Below are 24,589 nucleotides of genomic sequence, written 5' to 3'. Positions count from 1 at the left end.
TCATATTTATTTATTCATTCAATATATTTATATTGAATATTCATCTGTTTGTGCCAGACCCAGGTCCCAAGAAAAGAGCAACAAAGAAGACAGGCAGGCGGAGTCCTTTCTCCTAGTGGACCATTGAATATAGCAGGGAGAGAAAAATGTGAAGTAATAGTTACATAACTGATCAGTTTATTACAACCGTCGTAAGTGGTACTATAATGATAGTTAACACTTCCATGGTTCACTATGTGGCAGTACCTGTTCTAGGCACTCTACATATATTAACTCATTTAATTCTCATAGGCATATGAGGAAAGTAGAGAAATCAAGGAAGGCTTCTTGCAGAAAGTGTCAGCTTAGTCTGGAAACAGAAATTAGTTATGTTAAAGAGAGGAAGTTGAGGAGGAACATGAGTAGCCAGGACTGTGCAGGCTGGGTAGTCCTTAGCTACATGAGGCTATGGAGCATTTGAAATGTGGCTAGTCTGAATTGAGGTGGGCTATAAATGTGAAATACATACTGGGCTTCAAGACAGTATAGAAGAAAATAATGTATGATAGTGTGTTAACTTTTTATCTCAATTACATGTTGAGACAATATTTTAGGTATAGTGAGTTAAATCAAATATGCCATTAACATTAAATTTACCTGTTTCTTTTTACTTTTTTAAAAATGCGGCCACTAGAAAATTTAAAATTGGTGGGGCGCGGTGGCTCAGCTGAAGTGGGAGGATTGCTTGAGGTCAAGAGTTGGAGACCAATCTGGCCAACATGGTGAAACCCCGTCTCTACTAAAAATACAAAAACATTAGCCGGGTATAGTGGCATGTGCCTATAATCCCAGCTACTCAGGAGGCTGAGGTAAGGAAATGGCTTGAACCAGAGAGGTGGAGGTTGCAGTGAGCACTCCAGCCTGGCGACAGGGTGAGACTCCGTCTCAAAAAATAAATAAATAAATAAATTTAAAATTGCATGTGTGTCTTATATCATATTTTGATTGAACAGTGCTGCTCTAGAAATCTGGGAAGCCTCAGGAAGCAGGTATATCAAGGGAGCAAGAACCCAGAGGAGGTATGGAGAATGATGAGAGAAGAGGAAAAAAATTGCTGAAGGCAAATGTGAATTACCAACTTTCTAATCTGCAGATCAGAAAGGGTCATTGCAACCTTTGCAAGCCCCAAATCTGAGAAGTTGGGGCCCACTGACTTATGAAAATAGTGTCATTCTCAAAACCAGCTCCAGCTGTGAGCCAAGGGATGGTTAACGGCTGTTTTTGAGGCAGATTTTGCAGATGGACGAGGCAAGAATCATTAGGGCAAAAAAGTAAATAAAATTGGAAGAACATCGCAGGGTAAAAGTCAGGCCTGTAACAATGGCTGGGCCAGTCCTCTAACATCTTCCTGCCTGCCCCTTTACCTCCCTGGCCTCATCTCCTACTCGGCTTCTTCCCCATCCCTGCCCCTACTCCGGTTACAATGGCCTCTTTGCTGAGCCTCAAAAACACCAGGCATGCTCCTGACTCAGGACCTTTGCGCTGGCTGTTCCCCCTGTTGGAAACACTCTTCCCCTAGCTATCCCATGGCTGACTATCTTACTTCATCAATAAGGCCTACCCTGACCATCTTATTTAGAACTGCAACTCTATTGCACTCCTTTACCCTACTCTTGTATTTCTTTTTATAGTTTTTATTACCTTTTAATATATTCAATAATTTACTCTTTTGTTTATTAATCTCCCTATTAGAAAGTATGTTCTCCAAAGACAGGTATCTCGGTTTTATTTCCTTCATTATTCCCCATACCAAGACAGTGCCTGGCATGCAGGGCCTGCGCAGTCAACTTTGTTTTTTGAATGAATGAAAGTGTCAATGGTGATGCTTGGCGCAGGTTTGGTCAATGAACAGGCATCCTCGGCGCAACCTCTCCTCTCCTGAAGAAAATGACTCTTTTCTTTTTCCCTCTCCTGCAGTTGGATTTAACTAACCCCGCGTGTCGTTCAGCTTTTACTCAGGGTTCTGCCCTGTTCTGGATCCCACACATAGGCTCCCGAGAGAGTAAAAGAAACAGTGAATGCAGAGGAAAACGCCCTGGATTGGAAGTTGGGATTCCCAGGTGCCCTGCTGGCTTAGCAGCAACCCACTTGTTTCCCCAGCTGTCAAGGGTTCCAGGCTCAGTGGGAGGCTGAACGAGGTCCTGACTGAGTTAGGAATGAAAATGAGGGGGAAATCGTTAACTAAACGGCAATGGCTCTCCAGGGATGGTTCTTGGACCAGAGGAATCGGCATCACCACCCTAAACCCACAGAATCAGAAACCCTGGAGGGAGCCAGCAACGTGTTTTAATAAAGCCTCCAGGTGATGCTGATGCACTCAAGTTTGAGAACTGCTCTGGGCAAAAGGAGGGACTTTGTTGGAGCCTTGGAGGCAGGGAGGGACTTGAAAGGTTAGGGGAGAGGACAAGTTCCCGCGAGGGCGGACTAGCACTGGGTTGGTTCCCTGCATAAGACGCCGCGCAGGGTGGTCCCACCCCCAGTCTGACCTGGGAAGTTGGAAAGGCCAGGGCTCCTACGTGCTCCCACTCCCACCCCAGGAAAGTCCCTGCGGCGAGGCAGTGACCCTCAGCAGGCACGCCCGCCTCCTCTGCAGCCTCAGCCCCGCCCGGGAAAAACGGCTGCGACCCGGGGCAGGTCCGTTCCCGCTGCTGGCAGCCTGCGGTCCCTGGCTTGGTGCCCCTGCGCCGCGCTGCCGGGGAGCGCGGCCCCTCCGCCCAGCGGCAAGGTCCCTCCCCAGCTGCCCTGCGCCTCTGCTGGCCGCGTGGCATCCTCTCTGCTGCCTCGACTGACTGTCGTTTCCTTGTCTTGGTTGTGGTGTCTGCCTCTCCCCCTTCCGATTCCCTTCGATTGCTTTCTACAGTTACTCAGCGCCCACTGTGTGCCCTGGACCGGACCAAACTGAGCAGGTAATGGGAAACAAAGGCATCTGCTACTCTGAAAGTTTCTCGGCATCTCCCCGCATCCTCTGCTCCATCCCCATTCCCAGCATTTGTCCTCTTCTTTTTTTTTTTAAAAAAAATTAAATCTAAAGGAACCTTTCTTCTGGAAGGCCTCACAGTAGAATTTAAAAGCCTGCTTGTATCTGACTTCTAGAAAGTTGTAATTAAAATGTACTTCTTACCTTGACTCACGCCAAAAATTTAAGCTGTTATCAGCTATTAATTAACACCTCAACCAGAATGAGTTTATTAACCTAAAGCAAACAGCTTTATCCTGTGGAGGTCACCTACTTGAAAGAAACTATAATTCCCCTACTTTCACTTTTGTGCCACTCATTCATTCAAGGAAAAATATTCAGTCATTCAACTATTTATTGAGCACCTAGTATGTGCCAGCATTGTTCTTGACTGACACTGGTCAATAGAAATAATAATTAATTACATATGACATTTTAAGTTTTCTAGCAGCCACATTAAAGAAAGTAAAAAGACACAGGTAAAAGTAATTTTAATAATATATTTAACCCCATATGCCCTAAATATTATTTCAATATTGATCAATATAAAAATTATCAATGAAATAGTTTACATTTACTTTTTTATGCTGTGCCTTTGAAATGTTGTGTGTATGTTACTCTTCCAGCACACCTCAGTTCCTGCTAGGAACATTTCAAATGCTTAATAGCCACACTGGCTAGCGGCCACTGTGCTAATCAGTGCAATTCTAGACACTTGAAGAACAACTATGGAAAGACAAAGGAAGAAAGTCAGTAAACTCATAAACAAATAAAATTATCATAAGTGGTGTTCCATGCTAGGAAGAAATTAAAGCAAAGGAATGACATAGAATGATGGGTGTTCCCTCACTTAACCCTTTTGATTCCCCTTCAAGTTGAATAATAGTATATAACAATGTTATATTACAATTTTATAGCATGAAAACTGAGGCTGAGACACAAAGCAACTTGTCCAAGTGCTTCTACTTGGTAAATTCAATGTCCAGGATTCAGATCCCAGCTTGACTGCCTTCCATAGTGGTTCTCATTACCGTACAGGTCCAGGTCATAAAGAAGACAGAGGGCAGGGAGGAGCTGAATGGCTTTGGAGTTTAAACTTTTGAGCACTGAACTAGGAATTTGGTGCTGCTGTGTGTTACTGATTAGGTCTCATGACCTCTCTGGGCCCTCCTCACAAACAACATGGAGGACTTGGCCTTTTTCACTGGCCCATCCACAAAGGGAATCAAGAGTTTTGAACAAAACACTTACACTTTTCATCCTCAAATGTACCTGCTTTTACAGAGGTTTTGTGCAAAGCTCAAAGTATTTTTTTCCTCAGTTCAGGGGGACTGAGCTAGGGTCTAAAGATGATGGGAACAATATTGCACAGTGCTAGATGCAGGGGCTTTGAGTGGTGGTTAGCTGGTCATCCTAGCTGTGGAATTTTAACTATTCTGACTTTCAATTTTCTCTATTTTAAAACAGGTCTCTACCTCCTGGCATATTTGTAGACGGGAACCGGAATGTTGCATGTAAGCATTTAACATAGCAACTAACACACAGTAATCACATGGACAATAAACACTGGCCATTATGTTAACAGCCCCCATGGATATTATACCTTTGGCATTAGAAAGACTTGAATTTGAGTGTTACATCTGTCACCTATAGGCTGTGTGACTTAAACAAATCAATTAATATATCTATTTCATCTGAAAAATGGGAACAAGAACATTATTTGTACAATCTGCCACAGTGTCTTCATGAATGTCAACTAAGATTCTGTATGTAAATGTGTTTTGCAAGCTGTGAAGTGCTGTGCCCATGTTGATTAATCTTGGTAGTTACTTTTCTGTCAAGACTTCATATTCAGTCCTTTGCAGATCTGAGCTGCCTCATCATTGCCTTTGTAGCAGAAAACCGAGAACTCAATCTTGTTTTTCTTTGTACCAGCAGTGCTCATCAAAACGTTTTGTGTGCCAGTGTGCCCAGATTAATAAAGTCAGGAGTCAGAGGATCTAGTTTGGCCTCCGCTACACACTGGAGGTGTAATCTTAGACCAGTGATTGAACTTCTCCAAGCTGTTTTCTTAGTCTCTAAATAAGAATAGTCTTAATATTTCTTTCCTACTCGTTGGGGTTATTCAGGATGATAAAAGATTAAAAGCCTGTTGAACAACATCCATTTCTAGAAAGGCTGAGGGGAACAATCCTAAGCATTATTCCCAGTAGGCAGCATGTCTTCCCTCTTGGCAGTTCTTACCCTTGCAAAGCAGCCTCATAGAACTACTTATGGTTTCCTGCATAAGTCTCTGCTGTTTCATTCCTCGGTGCTTGTGTACTTTGCACAGGCTGGTTCCTCTGCTTGGAATGCCCTTCTCCTCATTTCCTCATTGTAGAACTTTACTGCTTATTTACGGGATGCCTAAGAAACTCATTTTCCAAAATCCAGCTTCAAAGATTCTCTCTAAAACCCATTTAGACCCATCCAACCAAAGTCAATCACGGCCTCTGCTCTGTGTCCCACAGTAACCAGTAAAGACTGCCATCGTATCTCTCACCACCCTGTAGTACGGTTGTCATTTAATCGTTCCTTTCATGGCAGCAGTATAGCACAGCAAAGAAGCACATAGGCCCTGGAAACTGGGTTCAAATCCCAGCTCTCATACTTAACTAGTTGTGTTGGAGAAGTGACTTACTCTCTCTGTGCCTCCTTATCTGTGAAGCAATAATAATGACACCTCTTTCATACAATTGTTGCCGAGAAGAGACACATTAAACCCTTAGAATAGTGTCTGGTGCATAGCAGATGCTCTGTAAATATCAACTTTTATTAATGTTTCTGTCTTTCTTATTTGACACCAAGGACTTATCCTCAGTGCCTAAACAACCCCTGACACACAGGAAGAACTCAACGAATGATTGTTGAACTTATGACTCAGAGAATCCCACATGCCATGAATTCCTGTGTCTCTATTCAGTCCTCTCCCCTACCCCCTGGATCCTGTCTGCTCTCCACTTTTCCTTAGAAACAGGTCTTGCAGCTTCTGCTTTCCATTTAGCATCAGCTCTGATTTCTTGGCCAGGAGTTCCCCCATCTCCTGCCCCATTTCCTATTTGGCTTTCTGACTCAGATTCTTCCTGTCCCACCCAGCAGAGAGCCCCGCTTCTGACCCAACGTGCTAAGACATTGTTTTTTCCATTTATTCTCTGCTTCGATCCCTCCATATTCCATTGATTATATCAGAGGTCTCCTGCCAGGGGTTTTAAGGTCCCCCACAACCACGAATTTATCTTCTCACTGCTTGCCTGGGCCTTTCTCTGAGCATGGCAATCCCTTCACCATCTTATCCACCTACCTATTTACCCATCCATCCATTCCACCACCCAAATTATCCACCTATCTGCCTCCATCCCTTCAACTACCTACTCACCATCCACCTCCACACCCACCTTTCCATTCATCCATCCATTTTTCTACCCAGGCATTCAATTAACATTCACTGTATATCTATCACTCTCCAATTACCATATAGAACACAGACTTGGACAAGAAGAAAAGCTGATCTTTAACTCCCTGTAATTTTTAAACTACGAAAAGACGCTAGATAACTGAAGAACTATTCTTTGTGGCAGAAGATAGTTTGAGTCATATGGGTGCTATCATAGGCTTCTAAATTAAGCTTCAGGGAATCCAAACTTCTTAAAATTGCAAGCAAAATGGTGTGGGTAACAGGGTTTGTGTGCCTCTTTAGATACATGGGCATTTCTCAAGGGAGAGGCTCCAGGGCTCTGTGACATTGTCAAAGGAGATTCCCAGGAAATACCAGGGGCTGGATGAGGAAAAACCCAGGGAAAAAATAGCTTTAGCTTAGGGGTTTAAAGGGAGAGAAATGGAAACTAACATTTATTTCAGACCCTCTATGTGCCAGGTACCACTTCTAGTATGCCAACCTTAGATGCGCCCTTGTTTAGAATATAGGAATGGGTGAGAAACAAGCTGGAGGAAGCTAGCCTTTATTAAGTACTGGGCTAGACAGCATCTTTTATTATTTTAAGACAGAGTCTCACTCTGTCACCCAGGCTGGAGTGCAGTGGTGCAGTCTTAGCTCACTGCCATCTCCACCTTCTGAGTTCAAGCGATTCTCCTGCCTTAGCCTCCTGAGTAGCTGACATTACAGGCTCGTGCCACCATGCCCAGCTAATTTGTTTGTATTTTTAGTAGAGACGGGGTTTCACCATGTTGATCAGGCTGGTCTGGAACTCCTGAACTCATGATCCACCCGCCTCAGCCTCCCAAAGTGCTGGGATTACAGGCGTGAGCCACTGCGCCCAGCCAGCAGCATCATTTTATTAATGCTTATAGCAACCTTTCAAAATAGGTAGTCATGTACAACATAACATTTTGGTTAATGGCTGACTGCATATATGATGGGGGCCCCATAAGATTATAATACCATATTTTTATGATTATAAGATTGTAATACGTTTTCTGTTAATTTATAGATGCGCAAATATTATTGTATTATAATTGCCTATAATATTCAGTATAGTAACATGCTGTACAGGTTTGTAACCTAGGTGTATAGTAGGCTACACCATCCAAGTTTGTGTAAGTACACATTATGATGTTCCCACAATGACAAAATCACCTAAGGACACATTTCTCAGAATGAATCTCTGTTCTTAACTGTCACATGACTGTATATTATCTGTATCTTACAGAGGAAGACACTCGGAGGTAAAGCGAGGCCCACACCCCCACAGTCTTGAGGCGTAGAGTAAAAGAGGTTTGCAACGAGGTCACTTGGGCTCTAGGGCCCATGATCTCTGCGTCTCTCCCAGGACTTCCTGTGGATCAAGCATGTCACTGTGTAAGTGCTTTACAACTGTAAAACACCACTTGGAATAAGAGAAGATGGTGTTTTCTGTGCTTTGAGAACATTAAAGGGTTTTACAAGCCTAAGGAATTGCTGTCATTAAATTTTCAACAACCTCCAAAAAGAATGACCTTTCCCTGCAGATTCAGCCTATGTAAAAGGTCAATGAGTCTTGGTTCTCACCCAGAGAGTGTTATCACAGCAGTTTCCAGGAACAAGGCTGGGTACAGGGCAGTCATTCAGCAAGCACTTGTGGCTGGGTCTGTTGGCAGAAAGGAGCCCTCAGCCTCCTGCCAGCCTCTGTGTCCCCCTCTGCTGGGGGTTCTGCCTGGGGAAGGAAGGAGAGTGCGCCATCACAGCCAGCAGAGGAACTGTCACCTCAAAACCACCCCACTGCCTGGAGCCATGGGCATGACCAGCAGAATACACACTTCTTCCATATCTGGAAATTTCTAGAACTTCAAGAAAGCTTATGTCCAATTCAGCTGCCCACCCAGAGTGTTCCCCTTGCTGCCTAATATTCACCCACTCCCTCTGTGCATGAAGGAATTCAAAATCCCTGGACTTTTTGCAGGGGAGAAATTGAACTAAGTGACCTCTAAGCATCCTTCTAGTCAGAGAAGACTCAGATGAATTAAGGGAGAAAAGATTTTTGTCAACTAAAATTATTTTCTCCTTGAAGGCAAGGACCACATAATCCGTTGATTTGGCCTCGTCACTCCCTTTGCCCTCATGCTCCTGTCCATCTCCACGGCCGCCACCCTCCTCCAGAACACCACTGTTATAGCCCCCAGTCACCGCTTCAGCCTCCTAACTGCTCTCACTGCATGTATCTTATTGTGTCCCAGCTGTTCTCAGAAGCCAGACTGATATTTCTAAATGGATCTCCTTCTATCTCAGCCTGCTTATAATTCTTCCATTGCCGTCCTTAATGGATTTCAAAACCTGAAGAGTTTGCCAACTGCTGGGCATCTCCTTTCACCTCTTCACACACTGTGCCCTTGTACCCTATGCTCTGGCCACCCCATCTGCACCCACCCACCTGGCTCTTCCCAGGTGCTGTTGTCCCTGTTCCCTGCGTCTCCAAGCCCTCTCCTCTGTAACTCCTTTTCAGCCTGCAGGGCTTAGTCTCTAACACAGAGACGCTTTTCTTGAGCCCTTCTTCTTCTTCTTCTTTTTTTTAAGACAGAGTCTCACTCTGTTGCCCAGGCTGGAGTGCAGTGGCATGATCTCGGCTCATTGCAACCTCTCCCTCCCAGGTTCAAGTGATTCTTCTTCCTCAGCTTCCTGAGTAACTGTGATTAAGGCACGCACCACTACACTTGGTTAATTTTTGCATTTTTGGTAGAGACGGGGTTTCACCATGTTCGCCAGGCTGGTGTTGAACTCCTGACCTCAGATTGCTGAAGCAATCTGCTGGCTTCAGCCTCCCAAAGTGCTGGGATTACAGGCATGAGCCAACATGCTGGGTGAACCCCTAACTCTTGATGAGGTGCCTTCCTCTGTTGCTACTGCATCCACAGTCCTCTTCACTGCATATTGTAGTTTTCTGGTGAGTTTTCTGTCTCTGCCACCAGCTATAAACTCTGGGCAGGCTGCATCTCTGTCTGCTGGTTTGTCATCATAGTCTCAGGGTCTTGCCCACAAGGCCTAAGACCCTCACTATCAGAGGTACTCCATGAACACGTTTGCACTCCACAGAGCGGGGATCTAATCAGAGGAGAGGTTAGATTTCTTTGCCCCAGAGCTTGAAAGGCCTCACTGCAGAGGGCCCCAAATGTGGAAACCATTAGTACCTCCTCCCTCTGCTCTTAAGTGAATTTGCTGGGGAGGCAGGGGGGCCATGTGAGGCACCTGAATCATATTATGAGCTTGGAACCAAAACCAGGCATAACTGAGTGGCCTTCCCCACCCCCAGCCCCTGTTTTTAGCCAGATGACCAGCACCCTGCCCCCTCAGGCACCCTGCCCTCCTCCCTGACAACATGTTCTGGCTGTGACAGCACTACTGTATGGGCAGGGGCAGTTACATTCGGAGTAGGAGAGGCAGCGAGTCACTTCAACCCTGGCATTCTGTCTGTCCCTTGTGACTCAGGTTACCACTTACCCCTGGGACTGCAGGACACAAGCAGGGATCACCCTTTCAGTAGGTATCAGTGATATGGGGAAAAGGTCAGGCAGTGCTCTGGGCTGCTGAGTCACCGAGCGAGAGTTTCCCCCCCTTCCATCCTACCTGTGGTTGCCTGCCTATCTCAAGGGGCATCTCTTCCCTCTCTGAAGCTGGTTCAATTCTTGGAATGGATTTAATTCAGGGCATACCATGGGGATATCCCTTGTCTACCTTTCTCTCTCTCTATCTATCTATTTTTTTTCTCTTTTTTGAAACAGACTCTCACTCTGTCACCCAGGCTGGTGTGCAATGGCATGATCTCGGTTTACTGTAACCTCCGCCTCCCCGGTTCAAGTAATCCTCCTGTCTCAGCCTCCCAAGTAGCTGGGACCACAGGTACACACCACCACACCCAGCTAGTTTTTGTATTTTTAGTACAGACGGGTTTCACCTTTTTGGCCAGTCTGGTCTTGAACTCCTGACCTCAAGTGATCTGCCTGCCTTGGCCTCCTAAAGTTCTGAGATTACAGGCATGAGCCACCATGCCTGGCCCCTTGTCTACCTTTTTAAAGGATCTAACATGTTGGGGAAGAAAGCAGGCTTTGGAGTCAGACACGTCTGAGCTGAATCTCAATTCTGCAATTTACTAGCCGTGGCACCCAAAGCAAGTTGCTTAACCTCCCTGACTCTCAGTCCCTCATCTATAATGGGAGGATAATGCTGCCTAACTTGTCAGATTATTGTGAGAGTCAATGTAATAAAGTATGTGAAAGGCTTAGCAGAGTGCTTGGCACATGGTGAACAGCTCCTAAATGGTAGGTGTTATTACTTGTACGAGCTGATGCCTTCGTAGATGCTTGATCCCTGGGGAACACCGTATCTCCCCATAGTCACCAGGCTCTGGCCTTCAGCTCTGCACATCCACAGTCATATGTTTGTGGCTTTGGAAAATTTAGTTGAAATGTGGTGAGACAGGAAGATAAGAAAAGGAAGTAAAAGTGTAGTGACTTCTTTTCTTAACTGTCTCAGATGCACAAACTGCTTCCTCAACTCAAATAACTCCTGGCTGTGTTTGTCTGAGCAGAAGCCAGATGCACAGGTGAACACGGGGGCTGTACAGGTAGTCCGGAGAGCAGGGTTTTATTGTGTCAGGCTTTCTCTTAGACAACTAAAGAAAGCAGAGTCTGTTAACTGAGACTTTGAAATACATGCACTCCTTTACTGTCCTCTGAACTAAGACTGAGGTTCTATGCTTTGGCTCTTGGTTCAATCTCTTCTCCCCACTTCATCCAATGCTTTGACGCCTCCAAATAGAGGAAAAGCATTGATGTACTCCTTGGATCAACATGGAGAAGACCTAATTTGCTCAGTGTCATTTGGCAAGATGTTTAACCTCCCTTGTAACCTAGCTATCTTTAGCTTCCTTGATGCTATTTTGAAATGTCAAACTAGCAAATACTGCTTCCAGAATGGTTCTGATCTGGGATGTGACAGGATGCGTGGGGGTGGGGGCCGAGGAGGAGGTGGGGATGGTGAAGGAGCCTGCTGGTAGATGGTGAGATAATGCATCAGCTTTGCAACCACCAGGATTCTCTCCCTTCTACCATCTCTGCCACCTCCTCCAGGCCACAGACCCATTTAAGGGAGACATAGGACATTGAGTCTCACCTGGGTCTGACCTAGAGGGATGTCTGCTTATTTGACTCTGGAGCCAGAACTGGACATCACATTAGCCAAAAGAGGAAACTGACTCTCATGTGCCTGATCCACTCTAAAAATATTTATTCATTCACACTCACTCACTCATTCATTCATTAGGTATTTATGGGTACCAACCATGTGCCAGCACTGTGCTAGGCACTGGGGATACAATAGCTTGCAAAGGCTAATTAATATCTATTGGAATCATCTGGGAAGTTTTATTAAAATGCAGCTTTTCAAGCCCTGTCCCGAAGAGTTGATCTAGGAGGTTTGATGCGGGCCCAGGAGTCTACATTTTGAGCAAGTACTCAGGAATTCAGATGCAGATAGTCCAGGGTGTATGAGAAACTTTAGCCTAGCTTGCAGTAAACATCTATTTCCTAAGTCAGCATTATCCCAATGTTGAAAGCTTGAGACATAGAAATACCACCACAGGCCTGTAAGAGCTCACAGTTCATAGTCTCCAGAAAGCAACAAAGAATACCATTTTAGGGTGCAAAGTGCTTTGAAAGCAGAGGTACAAAGTGCTGATAGGGCTGCAGGGAGGAGGCATCTTGCTCTGGGAGAGCTGGGGAGACTTTATAAAGAAGGGATATTTGAGTTAGGTCTTGAAACATAAGAAGTGTTTCTCAGATAGAAAAAGAGTAGGTGCAGATTGTACTTTCTGAAGATGGACTTACTATATCTCCCATCCCACATGCTCTTACAATGGGACTGGAATGCTTCCCACAGAGAAGTGGGGGGTCTGTGTTCTCTTCTCCTGAATCTGGGTGGGGGCGTGTGACTGCTTCCACCCAGACAGTGTAGCAGAAATGATACACGTGATTTCTGAGGCTGGGTCACCAAAAGGCCATGAGGCTTCTGTTTGGCTCTTTCTCTCTTGGGATACAGCCCTCAGGAACCCTGAGCCAATATGTGAGGAATCCAGTGACTCTGCAGCTGCCATGCTGGAAGGACCACGTGGAGAAATCACATAGCAATAGACAGAGATGGTGGATAATTTCAGTCCCCAGCCTTTGAGCCATGCAGCTGACACTGAGTGGGGCAGAGAGGAGCTGTTCCTTCCCAGTCTGCCTGAACCACGGATTTGTGAACAAAATACGTGGTGGTTTTCTTTGCTTGTTTTAAACCACTACTTTTGGGGTGCCTTGTTACACAGCACTAGATACCTAGAACAGGCTAGAAGATCAGTTTAGGAAGGGGAAATGACAGCAGGTGCAAAGGTATTGAGGGTTGAAAGGGGTATATAAACTATTTTTGAAATTTGTAGAGAATCAATATCCTCATGCAGAATTTAGAAGTCTTGCTTCACTGCAGAGTGACACATGAAATCAAGCTGCATGTGTTTGTCCAAGAGGTGCAGGCTAAGCTCTTTCCCTAGGCCATGTGACCCACCAATTCAGTGCTGCCTCAAATTGGCATACATGATTTTAACTGTCATGTCTTTGCTGAGATGTAATTTTGAGTGTGGGCAGCACCTTCTCAATCCCTAGGAAAAGATTCATTAGATGTTGAAAGAGAAGTGATTCGGGCATCATCTGGTCTTCCTGCCTAAGGTCTTATGGTGCCAAGCACCGTGCCTGGCACACAGAGGATTGTACAATGGTGACTGAGCTTGCCTGGGAATAGTGGCATCAGCCCTAGAGCCTGTGTCCCTGACTCGTGGGTTGAGAGTCCTGGGAATGGGAGGAGTCTTTACAGGTCACCTTCCCATCCATTCTGCCAATATCAAGGACACAGTTCTGCTCACACACCTCTTCTAGCCACCTATTCTCACCTATTCTTCAACTAGGTCTATATCTTTTCCTCAAAATTCCCACCCGTTAAGCCTGGTTCTATCTTTGAGGAATAAGAATTCGTTTCCTTTTCCCTAAGACCACTGTGAAGGTTTTGGGAAATAAGGGGAAAAACATCAATGTTTTGGGACATAGAGGAAAAGCATCAAAGTGGCTAGGCTGAGCCACCCACCCCAGAATTCCCTCTCTGGTCTGTTTCTGGTTAGGGTGGGCCATAAGAGATACTCTTCCATGAGAGTTGTGGGTTGGATGGGAGGCAGAGGCCACTTTATAGCATATGCACACCATCGCTCAGGGATTCAATCACACACTAATCTAGGTGCTGCAGTGAAGGGGATTTGCAGAATTAAAGTTCCTATTCAGTTGATTTTGAATATATCAAGTGCAGCTGGGCTTGCAATTGCTCTCTCTTCCCTGTGGGTCTTCCCTTCCTGATTGCCTTCCCTGTGGCTTAGCCAGCTTCTACAATTACATGGGATAATTAATAATACTTGAAACAATAATAATGATGCTATTTAATTTTATTTAATTATCAATATATGTATATATCTATTATTCATTCTTTCATTCACCTATCAATCAGTCAATCAATCAACCAACCAACCATCCCTCCTGTGGTTCTGCTTTGCTAGTTAAGCCCTGACTGACACAACCACCTTTCAGAAGACCTCCATGCTCAGTTTTCCATCGCTAGTTGTGCAGCCCGACTTCCACCAATGTGCCTTTTACAATATGGTTTTGAGTCCCATTATCATGCTGGCCTCTTTCCAAACATGCTGCATTTTTATGCCTGTTCCTCTTAACAATGTATCCATTCAAGAAGCATTTATTGCATTACTGCTGAATGCTAAGGATCATCTTGGGGATACAACAAGAAACAAGACTCATCAGTTCCTGTATTCATGGAGCTTGGGTCCCTAATTCTGAGACCTTATTCCTTGTAGGGTATAGACCAGTCTTACTAGCACTGCAGGAGGAAGGTTGTTTGACCATCGGTGCCATAAGTACCACTTAGTGCTAAGGATAATATCAGCATCATTATTTGATGGCAAGGCTGGACAATAGTTCTATTAACTTTCAGGCATTTAAAAACTAATCATTCTGCCGGGCGCGGTGGCTCAAGCCTGTAATCCCAGCACTGTGGGAGGCCGAGGCGGGTGGATCACGAGGTCAAGAGATGGAGACCATCCTGGTCAACATGGTGAAACCCCGTCCCTACTAAAAATACAAAAAATTAGCTGGGCATGGTGGCGCGTGCCTGTAATCCCAGCTACTCAGGGGGCTGGGGCAGGAGAATTGCCTGAACCCAGGAGGCGGAGGTTGCAGTGAGCCGAGATCGCGCCATTGCACTCCAGCCTGGGTAACAAGAGCGAAACTCCGTCTCAAAAAATAAATAAATAAATAAATAAAAATAAAAAAATAAAAAAATAAAAACTAATCATTCCATATAAACTTCCTAGCAAATGTATGATGTAGACCTGATCCTTTCCATCTCTCAAATGACCCAGAAGACTGCGTGGCTTGTAAGTGCAGAGTCAAGCAGTGACCCCAAGTGTATAAGACCCCAAATATCATGCTTCTGGTTGAATGACGAAATGTGACCTTTTCCTCCAAAGGGCTCCTTGAAGATAGCCAGCTGTCAGCGATTTGGGACTCAAGTTTTTTCCAGGTTCTCTTATTCCTGTGGCTGTAATTCTCTGATAATCTTACTTTAGTCTCTAGTCCACCCTATGGGGAAGACTCTTGTGCTCTTCAAAGGCTCAACAAGGCTACTTGCTCAGACAAGAATAAATTATAAATTATAAATGATACTGAGAACAATCATTTCTGTAGTTATCAATTTGGGCCTTTGATGTATGATGAAATACGAAGCATGGACTACTGTTCTGCTAGACCTATGGGATTTTAAGAAGAGCTGTGTACCAGAGGACAGGAACTAGCAATTGTGAGCACCTACCATGGGCCAGGGTCTGTGTCAGCGATAACAGTAATAATAATAATAAATATTAATTGTGTACTTTTGTGCCAGACACTATTTTAAACTTTTTACATACATTAACATTTAATCTTTTTTAACAACTACATGAATTAATTACTTTTATTATCCCCTGATTACCGATGAGAAAACAGAAAAGCTTAGATACCTCCTTAAGTGATATAATTAGTAAATAGTTGAGATTTACTAACAAAGTTGGAATTTGAACTCATGCTGTCTGGTTCCAGAGCCTGTGCTCTTGTCGAAAGCATGGTGGGCCCCTTAAAATCATTTATCTCATCGAATCCTAAGAGCCATGTATGTGAAATGCCATCTCAACCCTGCTAGATCTTCCACAGCCAATGCTTTATTCTGGTAACATGTCAGTCCCTTCCTTTACTCAATAAGCTTCAGGCAGGGGCGGGGGCGGGTAAGGGTGGGCAGGAACTGTGTCTGTCTAGTTCACTGCTGTGTGTCCAGGGCTTAGCACAGCTCCTGGTACAACAGCATAGCAGGCCATCAAGACACAGAAAAAATACACATATTTTATAAATGAGGAAGCCAAAACAAACCATGTGAGGTCAAAAAAGGAATGAGTGACAGAACTGAGGTTGAAGTCCAGATTTCCATGAGGCTGAATTCCATCAAAAACAATCTTCTGATCACATTTTATTTCCTCCTATATATTGAGCTCACAGAGCAGGCCCTGTTACATACTAGATATTCAATAAAATGTGCTATTAAATGAACAAAGTGTTCTTCAAATCTTTTAATATCCCATTCCTCCACCCTTTATCTTAGAATTCTATCTTTTCCATGATGCCAACACACAGTCTAAGACATGTTCCCCATGCTCACCCTTAACCCTGACCCTGTTGTCTCTAGCTACTCTTCAATAATCTGACATTTTTATATCACGTTCTGCAGCTGACCCCAGCCCCTTCTGGGGATGCCTGCTGTTTGACTTTGTACCATCCTTCAAGATAATGAGGCCCACCTAAATTTTCCCCCTTCAGAACCTCTCAACATAGTTTTTGGTTTAATTTCTTGGAATCCATGTGCTGTAGATGGGGGAGGTTTTTCCACTCTACTAAGACGTCAAAGAGAGAGTTTCTTGGGTGTTTAGGAGTTGGGGAGCTTATGCCAAGAGAAGTATGGTAACTTCTTGAGATGGAACCATGTCAGACCCGAAGATTACAGTGGGAGAACTTCAGGTAAATGATAAAATCCCACTAGAGAAATTAAAATTCTTGTAGGTCAGGGGTAGTTTGAATTGCTGGAATGAGCACTAACCCAAAGAGGCAATGCCTGCTAATAAAATGAGCTGTAAACCAACGTTCTCTGTCCTTCCTTCCCTCCCCCCTTCCTCCCTTTATTCTTTCTTTCCTTCCTTCCAGGAAAAACATCCAGGCAAGTGGACAGCATTTGCATCAGCCCAGCAATAAGAAGGACCATACTCTACTTAGGAAAAGGTAAAGATGTTTCATATGGATGGAAGTGGGTTCAAGGGGGACAAGAATGGAGCTTGCCAGCTAAGTGGAGGCTGGCTTTTAAGACAACTGTTCTTAAGGCAATGGGGAGCCATTGATGAGATATAAGTTAGAGAGTGCTTATGTTAATTCTCAATTTGTTATTAAAATACTTTGAATATTTTAGGAGCATTTTTCGAGCTCTATACATACTTCTTGTATTTTGGTGGTCTCAAAGTCATAGGGCAAAGCTAGGAGTTAATTTCAGTTCCAGCTCATGGTATGACATAGCAAGTGATTTCTTATTTTAGGTCTTTTTTTTTTTTTAAATGAATGACAACTTTATTTTTCTTACATTTTTAAGGCTGAACCTTCATTTAAATTGAAAAATATGGTAATTGTATTTACTCATTAAATATTATTAAAGTTTTCTAAAACACAACTTGAAAACATCCAGCATGCATGTTTAATATCAGTACAATAAATTCAAGACCAAGTACACATGTTACATGCAGCAATTTTAGGTCTTTAGTTTTCTCATCTCTAAATGAAGAGAAAGAAAAGCAAAGGATTGGCAAGCTTAACGTGCTCAAAGGTTTTACTTTGCTGAACTGTTCCCAGAGGGTCAACCAGCCTTCAATAGGTGTGACTAATAAATTACAAAAGATAAATAGAGTGCCTTGAAAGATTTTATGTTTCTTATTTAAATTTTACCTGTCTTTACAGCCTGCCAGGAAACCTGTCATTCAACCCTTCGCAATAAAACAGCCCCTCATGAATGAAGCAAAATAAATCAGAGGTCATGGGCTTTTAAACTCATGAAATGAAAGCCCAGTATGCATGCAGCCTCCCTCCAAATTAATCACCAGATTAAATGCAAGATGTGTACACCAAATCAATAGCTTGTGACACAGATCTCCTGTCTGTGCATCAGGAAAATTCCACTTCCTTTCAGATGTTGTTGCTTGAAATGTCAGGAAGTTTCCATTCAACACCCGCCCTTGAAAATGCCACCATTACCATACTTCATGTTTTCTTGCTTTCTTTCTTCAGAGGAATCCAAGCACCTTGCAGAGGGAGCCCACTCATTGTCACAGACTCTCCTGGAGGCTGAAAGGGGGGCAGTATGCAGAAAGGAGAGGTGTAGAGAGGCCTGATTTAGAAATAAGAAAACCAAATCATAAAGAAGCATAATTTCTTGTTCCAACATCTGAAAGAGACAAGATGCATATATTCCCTTAGGTGGGCAGCTTAGGGTAGTGGGAAGAACAAGGATTCAGGACTTTGAGAAACGTGGATTTAAATTTTGACGCCCAACACCTCTCTGCACTTCGCTGTTATCTACAAAATAGAGGAAATAAAAACACTATGCATTCAGGACTTAACATCAACACTTACTAGTTGTGTAACCATGGGCGAGTTATGTGGCTTCTGTGTCTGAGCATCTTCATTTGCATTTTAGACCATAGACGTTAAATGTCCAACCTGCTGTCACTGCTCAACAAAAAATAATAATGAAACATTTCATCTCTCAATCAAGGCTAAATCCACTTTCTCGGCTCTTCAAAACTTGACCCTGCCGTCACCTTCTCCAGTAACCCCTAGGTTGAGTTAGATCCCTTTTTGTAGTGCAATAATAATAATACTTTTAAAAACAGTGATGATAACACTAAAAACTAACACATTGATCACTTACTACAGGACATGCTCTGGGTACTTTATTTGGATAATTCATTTAGTACTCATAATAATCTTATCAGTTGTGTTATTATGTTCTATCTTTTACAGATGAAGGAATGAGATGCATAGAGTTTCTATTACCTGCTCACTGATATCTTAGTCAGTTTGGGCTATAACAAAATACCATACATGGGGTAGCAATTTTTTTCTTCTTCTCATAGTTCTGGAGGTTGGGAAATGCAAGATTAAAGTGCCTGCAGATTTAGTGTCTGGTAAAGGCTTCCTCATTAATGGCTGTCTTCTCACTGTAAACTTACGAAAATAGAAGGAGTTCTTTTATAAGGGACTAATCCTATTCACAAGGGCTCTGGCTTCAGGACACAATTACCTTGCAAAGGCCTCACCTCTTAATATCATCACCTTGGGGATTAGGGTTTCAACATACGGATGTGGGGAGAACATAAACACTCAGATTACAGCAACTGGAAAGCAGGGGAGTGGTCCTACCTCCCAGAGAATCCTGAGCATCATCACTCTGTCTTGATTATATGACCATGATATTTCCCCTTATATGGCTTTCAGCTCCACCAGACTGAAGGCTTTCCTGAAATAGCGACTTAGTGTAATCTAATTTTGTATTCCCAAAGTTTAGCACAGAGTAGGTGCTCCTTGAATTTGAAATGAAACAAAATTGACTTCTTATGCAAAGGCAATAGACTGCATTTAACAGAAAGGGCTCTGAATTGAGAAGGTGACATTCCCCCATCAGAATGTTGCAGAGCTAGACGTTATTTCACATGGAAGATACTCAGCCAAACTGGGGCAAAGCAAAGACAACAGTAACACAGACAACAACGAAAAGCATAACAGAAAACCCTGCAAGACCCCAAAAGCCCCCAACCTAGAAAACGTAAGACCCTTCCCTTCCCTACCTAAGCCAAAGACCCTTAATAGATGTTTAATGTTTATGTTCTAGAAGTTGCCACAAGAACCTCAGTGAATGGTGCATGTGGTTGTCACACATGGATATACCCAGTAAACAGCAACAGAAAATTTCTTGGAGTTCTAATTCCAGAGTGCTGCTGGCTCAGCCATTCTTAACAAATTGTTGTGTTCCTTTCACAAACTCTTGTGTTAAAAAATTTCGTGGGATATTGTTAGAGATAGGCCTCAGGACTAAGTGGAACTCCCTAATCATTGCAGTCAAGATTCTGACGCTAATAGTCACAGCACAGAAGAAAAATAAAATGCCTATAAACATATAGAACAAAGCTCAACTGACCATTACATTCAATTAACTAATGAGATTGTTTTTCTACATTTACAAAAGTTAATACAATCAGCAATACCTAGGTTCAGTGGGGCTTTAAGGAAACGGGTAAGCCTATGTCCTATTAAGTGGGAGTGCAACTTTGGAGTCTCCACCCAAACCTTGTTTCTGGGATTCTGTCACTCAGAAATACCAACACGTGTGCTCACAAATAGATTTTCAAGCAGATTCATTCCAGCACCATTTGCAACAGTGAAACACTGGATACTTCCAAGGTAGGAAAATGGCTTAAAACTTTCATGGTATATTCATGCAAATAGTTAGGGAGCAACAAAAACAAATACAATAGGTCTATATGTATTGATACAAAAAGATGATCAGATTCTGTCAACAACAACAACAAAAATGAACCTTGGCTGCGCAGGAGGCCCCTAGCACTCTGCTCTAGCCCTTTGCTTGTTTGCATTGGTCCTTGCTTGTGCCACACCAGAGAGATAACTAAGTGACTATCAGGGATATAGATGGGAAGGGAAAGGAGAATAGAATTTTTTTTCATTTATAATTTTGATTTCTCTTTTGTTCTTCCTTTCTTCTGTTATAATGTACATGAATGTGTTAGTGTGTTCAGGCTGCTATGACAAAATACCATGAACTAGGTAGGTTGTAAACAGCAAACATTTATTTCTCATGGTTCTGAAGGCTAAGACATTCAAGATCAAATGCCAGCAGATTTGGTGTCTGGCAAGGGCTTGCTTTCTCAGAGATGTCACCTCCTAGCTGTATTCTCACATGGTAGAAGGGACAAAGGAGCTTTCTTCAGTTTCTTTCATAAGAACACTAATTTTAATAATGAAGCCTCCACCCTCATGACCTAATCACCTCCCAAAGTCCCCACCTCCTCATACCAATACCAATTCTAATACCAATACCAATGCTAATATTTTGAAGGTCAAGATTTCACCATATGATTTTGGGGGGTGGGAACACAAACATTCATACCACAGCAATACATTTTTTAGGAGTTATCACTATTACTTGATTTGTTCTTTTTCAAAGTTCTGGTGTCCAGTAAAAGCAAAGCCAGACTCTTGATTCGATGACAGGGCTATGTGTAATACAAGTATGGACAAAGCCCTTTGATAATAGAGAAAAAAATGGAACAACCACAACAAAATCCCACCAGGAAGAGTAGAGAAAGGTGTCACTGAAGAGGGGGGCCTAACATTCTGCCTGGGTCTTGACTAGGGGAACAATGAAGGCAAAGCTTTCCAGGCGGAGGCACACAAGAGCCCAAGCCAAGAGGCACAAAACCATGTGGGCTGTGGTGGGTCTGCAGCAGGATGACTTCCTTGGTGCTCAGACACTTGCTGCAGGATGGCTTCCTTGGTGCTGTATCCCATGTTGGGAGGGGGCACCAGAAGCACAGTCTAAGAAACAGCCTGAGTTTAGCTCTAGCTGGGGAGCAGCCATGGCGAAAGAAGGCGAGAAAGCTGCAATGGATAGTTTACACACTGTTTTCTTCTGACCTGCTGTGGAATGTGGCTCATAACTCATCTACATATGCAGCTATTGAGGTGGACAAAGTAAATCCAGCCAGTGGAAATTCCTGGGAATCCATGATGAGGCCCAGATAGGAAATGCCAGTGAAGAGATTTTACTGGTGCCAACCCCAAATACCAATGCTCAAGCTATGCTTCTCAAAGAACCTTCATTGCCTGTCAGCTTTAGATAAAGCACTTTGGCAAATGGTGAATGAATAATAATTAGGGTCCCATTGATATTGTCCTTTCCAACTCTTTGCATCTAACGTGATGCTTCAAGAAGCTTTGAGACAGCGATGATTATTCAGGTTTCACAGATCTTAAAATTGAGGCTCAGGGAGGTTTGGTAAATTCTTCTAGGTCACACAGCTAAGGGAGACATAATGATGTCATAAAATAATCCTTTCAGTTGGAATGATATAGGCTTGTTTTAAAATCTTTATTCCATGACTCACTATTTGGGTGACTTTGGGCAATTTACTTTCCTCTCTGCAATCTATTCCTATCTGTAGAATGTGGATAACTTTACTTCCCTGACTGTTGGAAACATGGAATGAGGTGATATATGTTGCCTACTTGCTGCCCATATCCCCCTTCTTCTTTAGTGACTCACGCCTAATTTACAGTGGAGGGGTAGCACATACACCCTATTAAAACATTCAGTTTTCTGGTCTCCCTTGCACCTGGGGATGGCCACAGGACATTGTTCTGTCTAATGAAATGTAAGCAGAAGTCTCAGGGAAGGGTACATTGTCTTGAATAAGAAAGCTAAACCTTTTTGGTAAAAGCCTTTTTTCTCCTTTTCTTCCTTCTTGGAATGGGGAAAGGAGACTGGGAGATGCAACAGCCGTCTTAGAAAAAAGGATGAGCTTGGGTCTTTGACGGTATTTTTGGATTGCTTTTCTTGGACTTCTCACAGCTTCAGACAAGTAGACTGTAGTTAGTTGAAGCGGTTTGCAGCTCACCATATTCCTGGCTGATGGAGTAATTAAGGCTTTGACTCATCATACATACTCAATGAATAGCAACCATTTTGATTAAGGCAGGGACCTTTCTCTGAACTGTGAGAATTTAATTCCCTGCACCCTACACGTAAAGCAGCATTAATGTGCCTAACCATTCCCACCGACGCTACACAGCACTCTTCTCTGTTCTCTGCCTTGCTCACCTCCAAGGTTGGCCACATAGTCCTCTCCACCTGCAGATCAGCCTCGGTTTAAACGAGATAACATGTAAAATCCATAGCACAGTGCCTGACAAACAAGTATAAAACCAATGAGATTGTCCTTTTTTGCGGCAGAAGGTTTTAAAGCAACTTCTGCAAATGAGTCTTCCTGCTTAACAAACGTGGGAAGAATTTTAGAGGGCCCCATGACCTGCAAGATAAAGAAACCAAAGCAGCTTTTGCATGACATTCAAATTACCAACCCATGCCTAGAGCTCTGGGCACCTCTTCCTGAGTCGGTAGATAACAGCCCCTCCCCTATAAGCTCACAGGAAAGTTTTTGTCTCCATGTGGTATTGCACTCATCTGATCATAGTCATTGTAATTGCCCTGCCCACTGAAGGTGAGAAATACATCTCATTTTTCTTTGTAAGAATTGTATATGTATAAATTTGGGGGTTATAAGTATAATTTTGTTACATGGATCTATTGTTTAATGGTGAAGTCTGAGCTTTTAGTGTATAGATTACTGGAATAATGTGCATTGTACCCATTAAGTAATTTCTCATTATCCAACCCCCTGCCACACCGCACCTTTCCATGTATTCAATGTCTACTATTCTACACTCTAAGCCCATATGTACACATTATTATGCTTTCACCTGTAAGTGAGAAGATGCAGTATTTGTCTTTCTGTGTCTGAGTTGTTTCACTTAAAAGAATGGCCTCCAATTTTATCCATGTTGCTACAAAAGACATGATTTCATTATTTTTCTTTGCTGACTAGTATTCCATTGTGCATACATACCACATTTTCTTTACCATTTTTCATTGACCCCCTAGTAACCCTGCACAGTGCAGGTATTCAATCAGTCATTATCAAATGACTAAATAAGGTTCTAGTGTATGCCTAGGAGTCTATTCACATGAAAGTTTTAGCTGTTTCCTGAACATGGCTGAGCATTTCTATGCCTCGGTATCATTGCACATGCTATTCTTTTGGCTTAGAATTCTCTTCATCCATTTTATCCCTGCAGGACTCCTACTCATCCACATACGCCACCTCAAATGCCACTTCTTCCAGCTCTCTCAGTTGCTCTCTCCCCTATACTGCTAAGGCATCTTATACCTATTGTACTACAGCATATAACTCACTATTATTGTGATTCGTCTACATGCTTCTCTTCTCTGCCAGATTGTGAGCTCTTAAAAACATCTACTATTTTATTCTGTCAATCGCATTCCATATACATCTGTTATAGGATAGATATTAAGAATTTTGGTGAATCTGGTTGCACAAAATTTATGCATTTTGGCTTTAAGTTGTTGCCACCCCTATTCCTGTAATGAGATTTGTAATATCAGGCATTATGGGGGAAAGTGAAAGGAAATGATCCTTTATTCAGTGTCTACTGTAGACCAGGCATTTATGTTGTCCAAGTTGCTTTCAGAAGAAGCATGAAACATAATCTCAAAGAGCTGTGGCTTCATTGCGGAGACACGCTACACTTACATGAATGTTTTAGAGGTTGGTACCTTTATCACTTTAAATCACAGCTCCTGGGGTGATTGACTCGCTACACATCCATGGCTTTAAGAATTTTAGAAACGCCCAGTGGCCGTCTATATTGAGACCTCTTAACCCACAAAGACACCAGAGCCTGACCCAAGCTACCCTGATCTGATTCTCTTTAATAGAAATATAAAAATTGGAATGGGTTGAAGAGATTGGGAGTTGCTAGGGGAGAGTCACGTTTGTGGCAGTCTTCAAGTGTGAAAGAAAGGCCATGAAGAATTTCAAGAAACCAGAATTGCTCTGGGTCCTCCTATCTTGGTAGTTCAGATTCCCTTTGATTCTCTGAGACACCCCCAGCATTCTTCCAATAAATGTTTCCTTTGCTTAAGCTAGAGAAGTCCATTTTAGATACTTACAAGTAAAAAAAAAAATTATAAACAATGTAGTCCAAAACTATTTCCTCTTTTGTCTCTGAGTTGGTTAGGATTTGCATCAGCTGCAAGTGACACCA

General features: G+C 43.1%; 1 long non-coding RNA gene across 1 annotated transcript; it reads left to right on the top strand.

The window, feature by feature from the left end:
• Window positions 1-2,813: 2,813 nt before the first annotated feature.
• On the top strand, window positions 2,814-18,441 carry LOC108314919. The gene is made up of 3 exons (XR_001829729.1): window positions 2,814-2,945; window positions 16,835-16,934; window positions 17,633-18,441. It is a non-coding gene; the product is annotated as an uncharacterized LOC108314919 (long non-coding RNA).
• The last annotated feature ends 6,148 nt before the right edge of the window (window positions 18,442-24,589 follow it).

The sequence above is a fragment of the Cebus imitator genome, unplaced genomic scaffold, assembly GCF_001604975.1.
Source record: "Cebus imitator isolate Cc_AM_T3 unplaced genomic scaffold, Cebus_imitator-1.0 Scaffold163, whole genome shotgun sequence".
Lineage (NCBI taxonomy): Eukaryota > Metazoa > Chordata > Mammalia > Primates > Cebidae > Cebus > Cebus imitator.
This window is presented reverse-complemented; position numbering and strand designations above follow the sequence as displayed.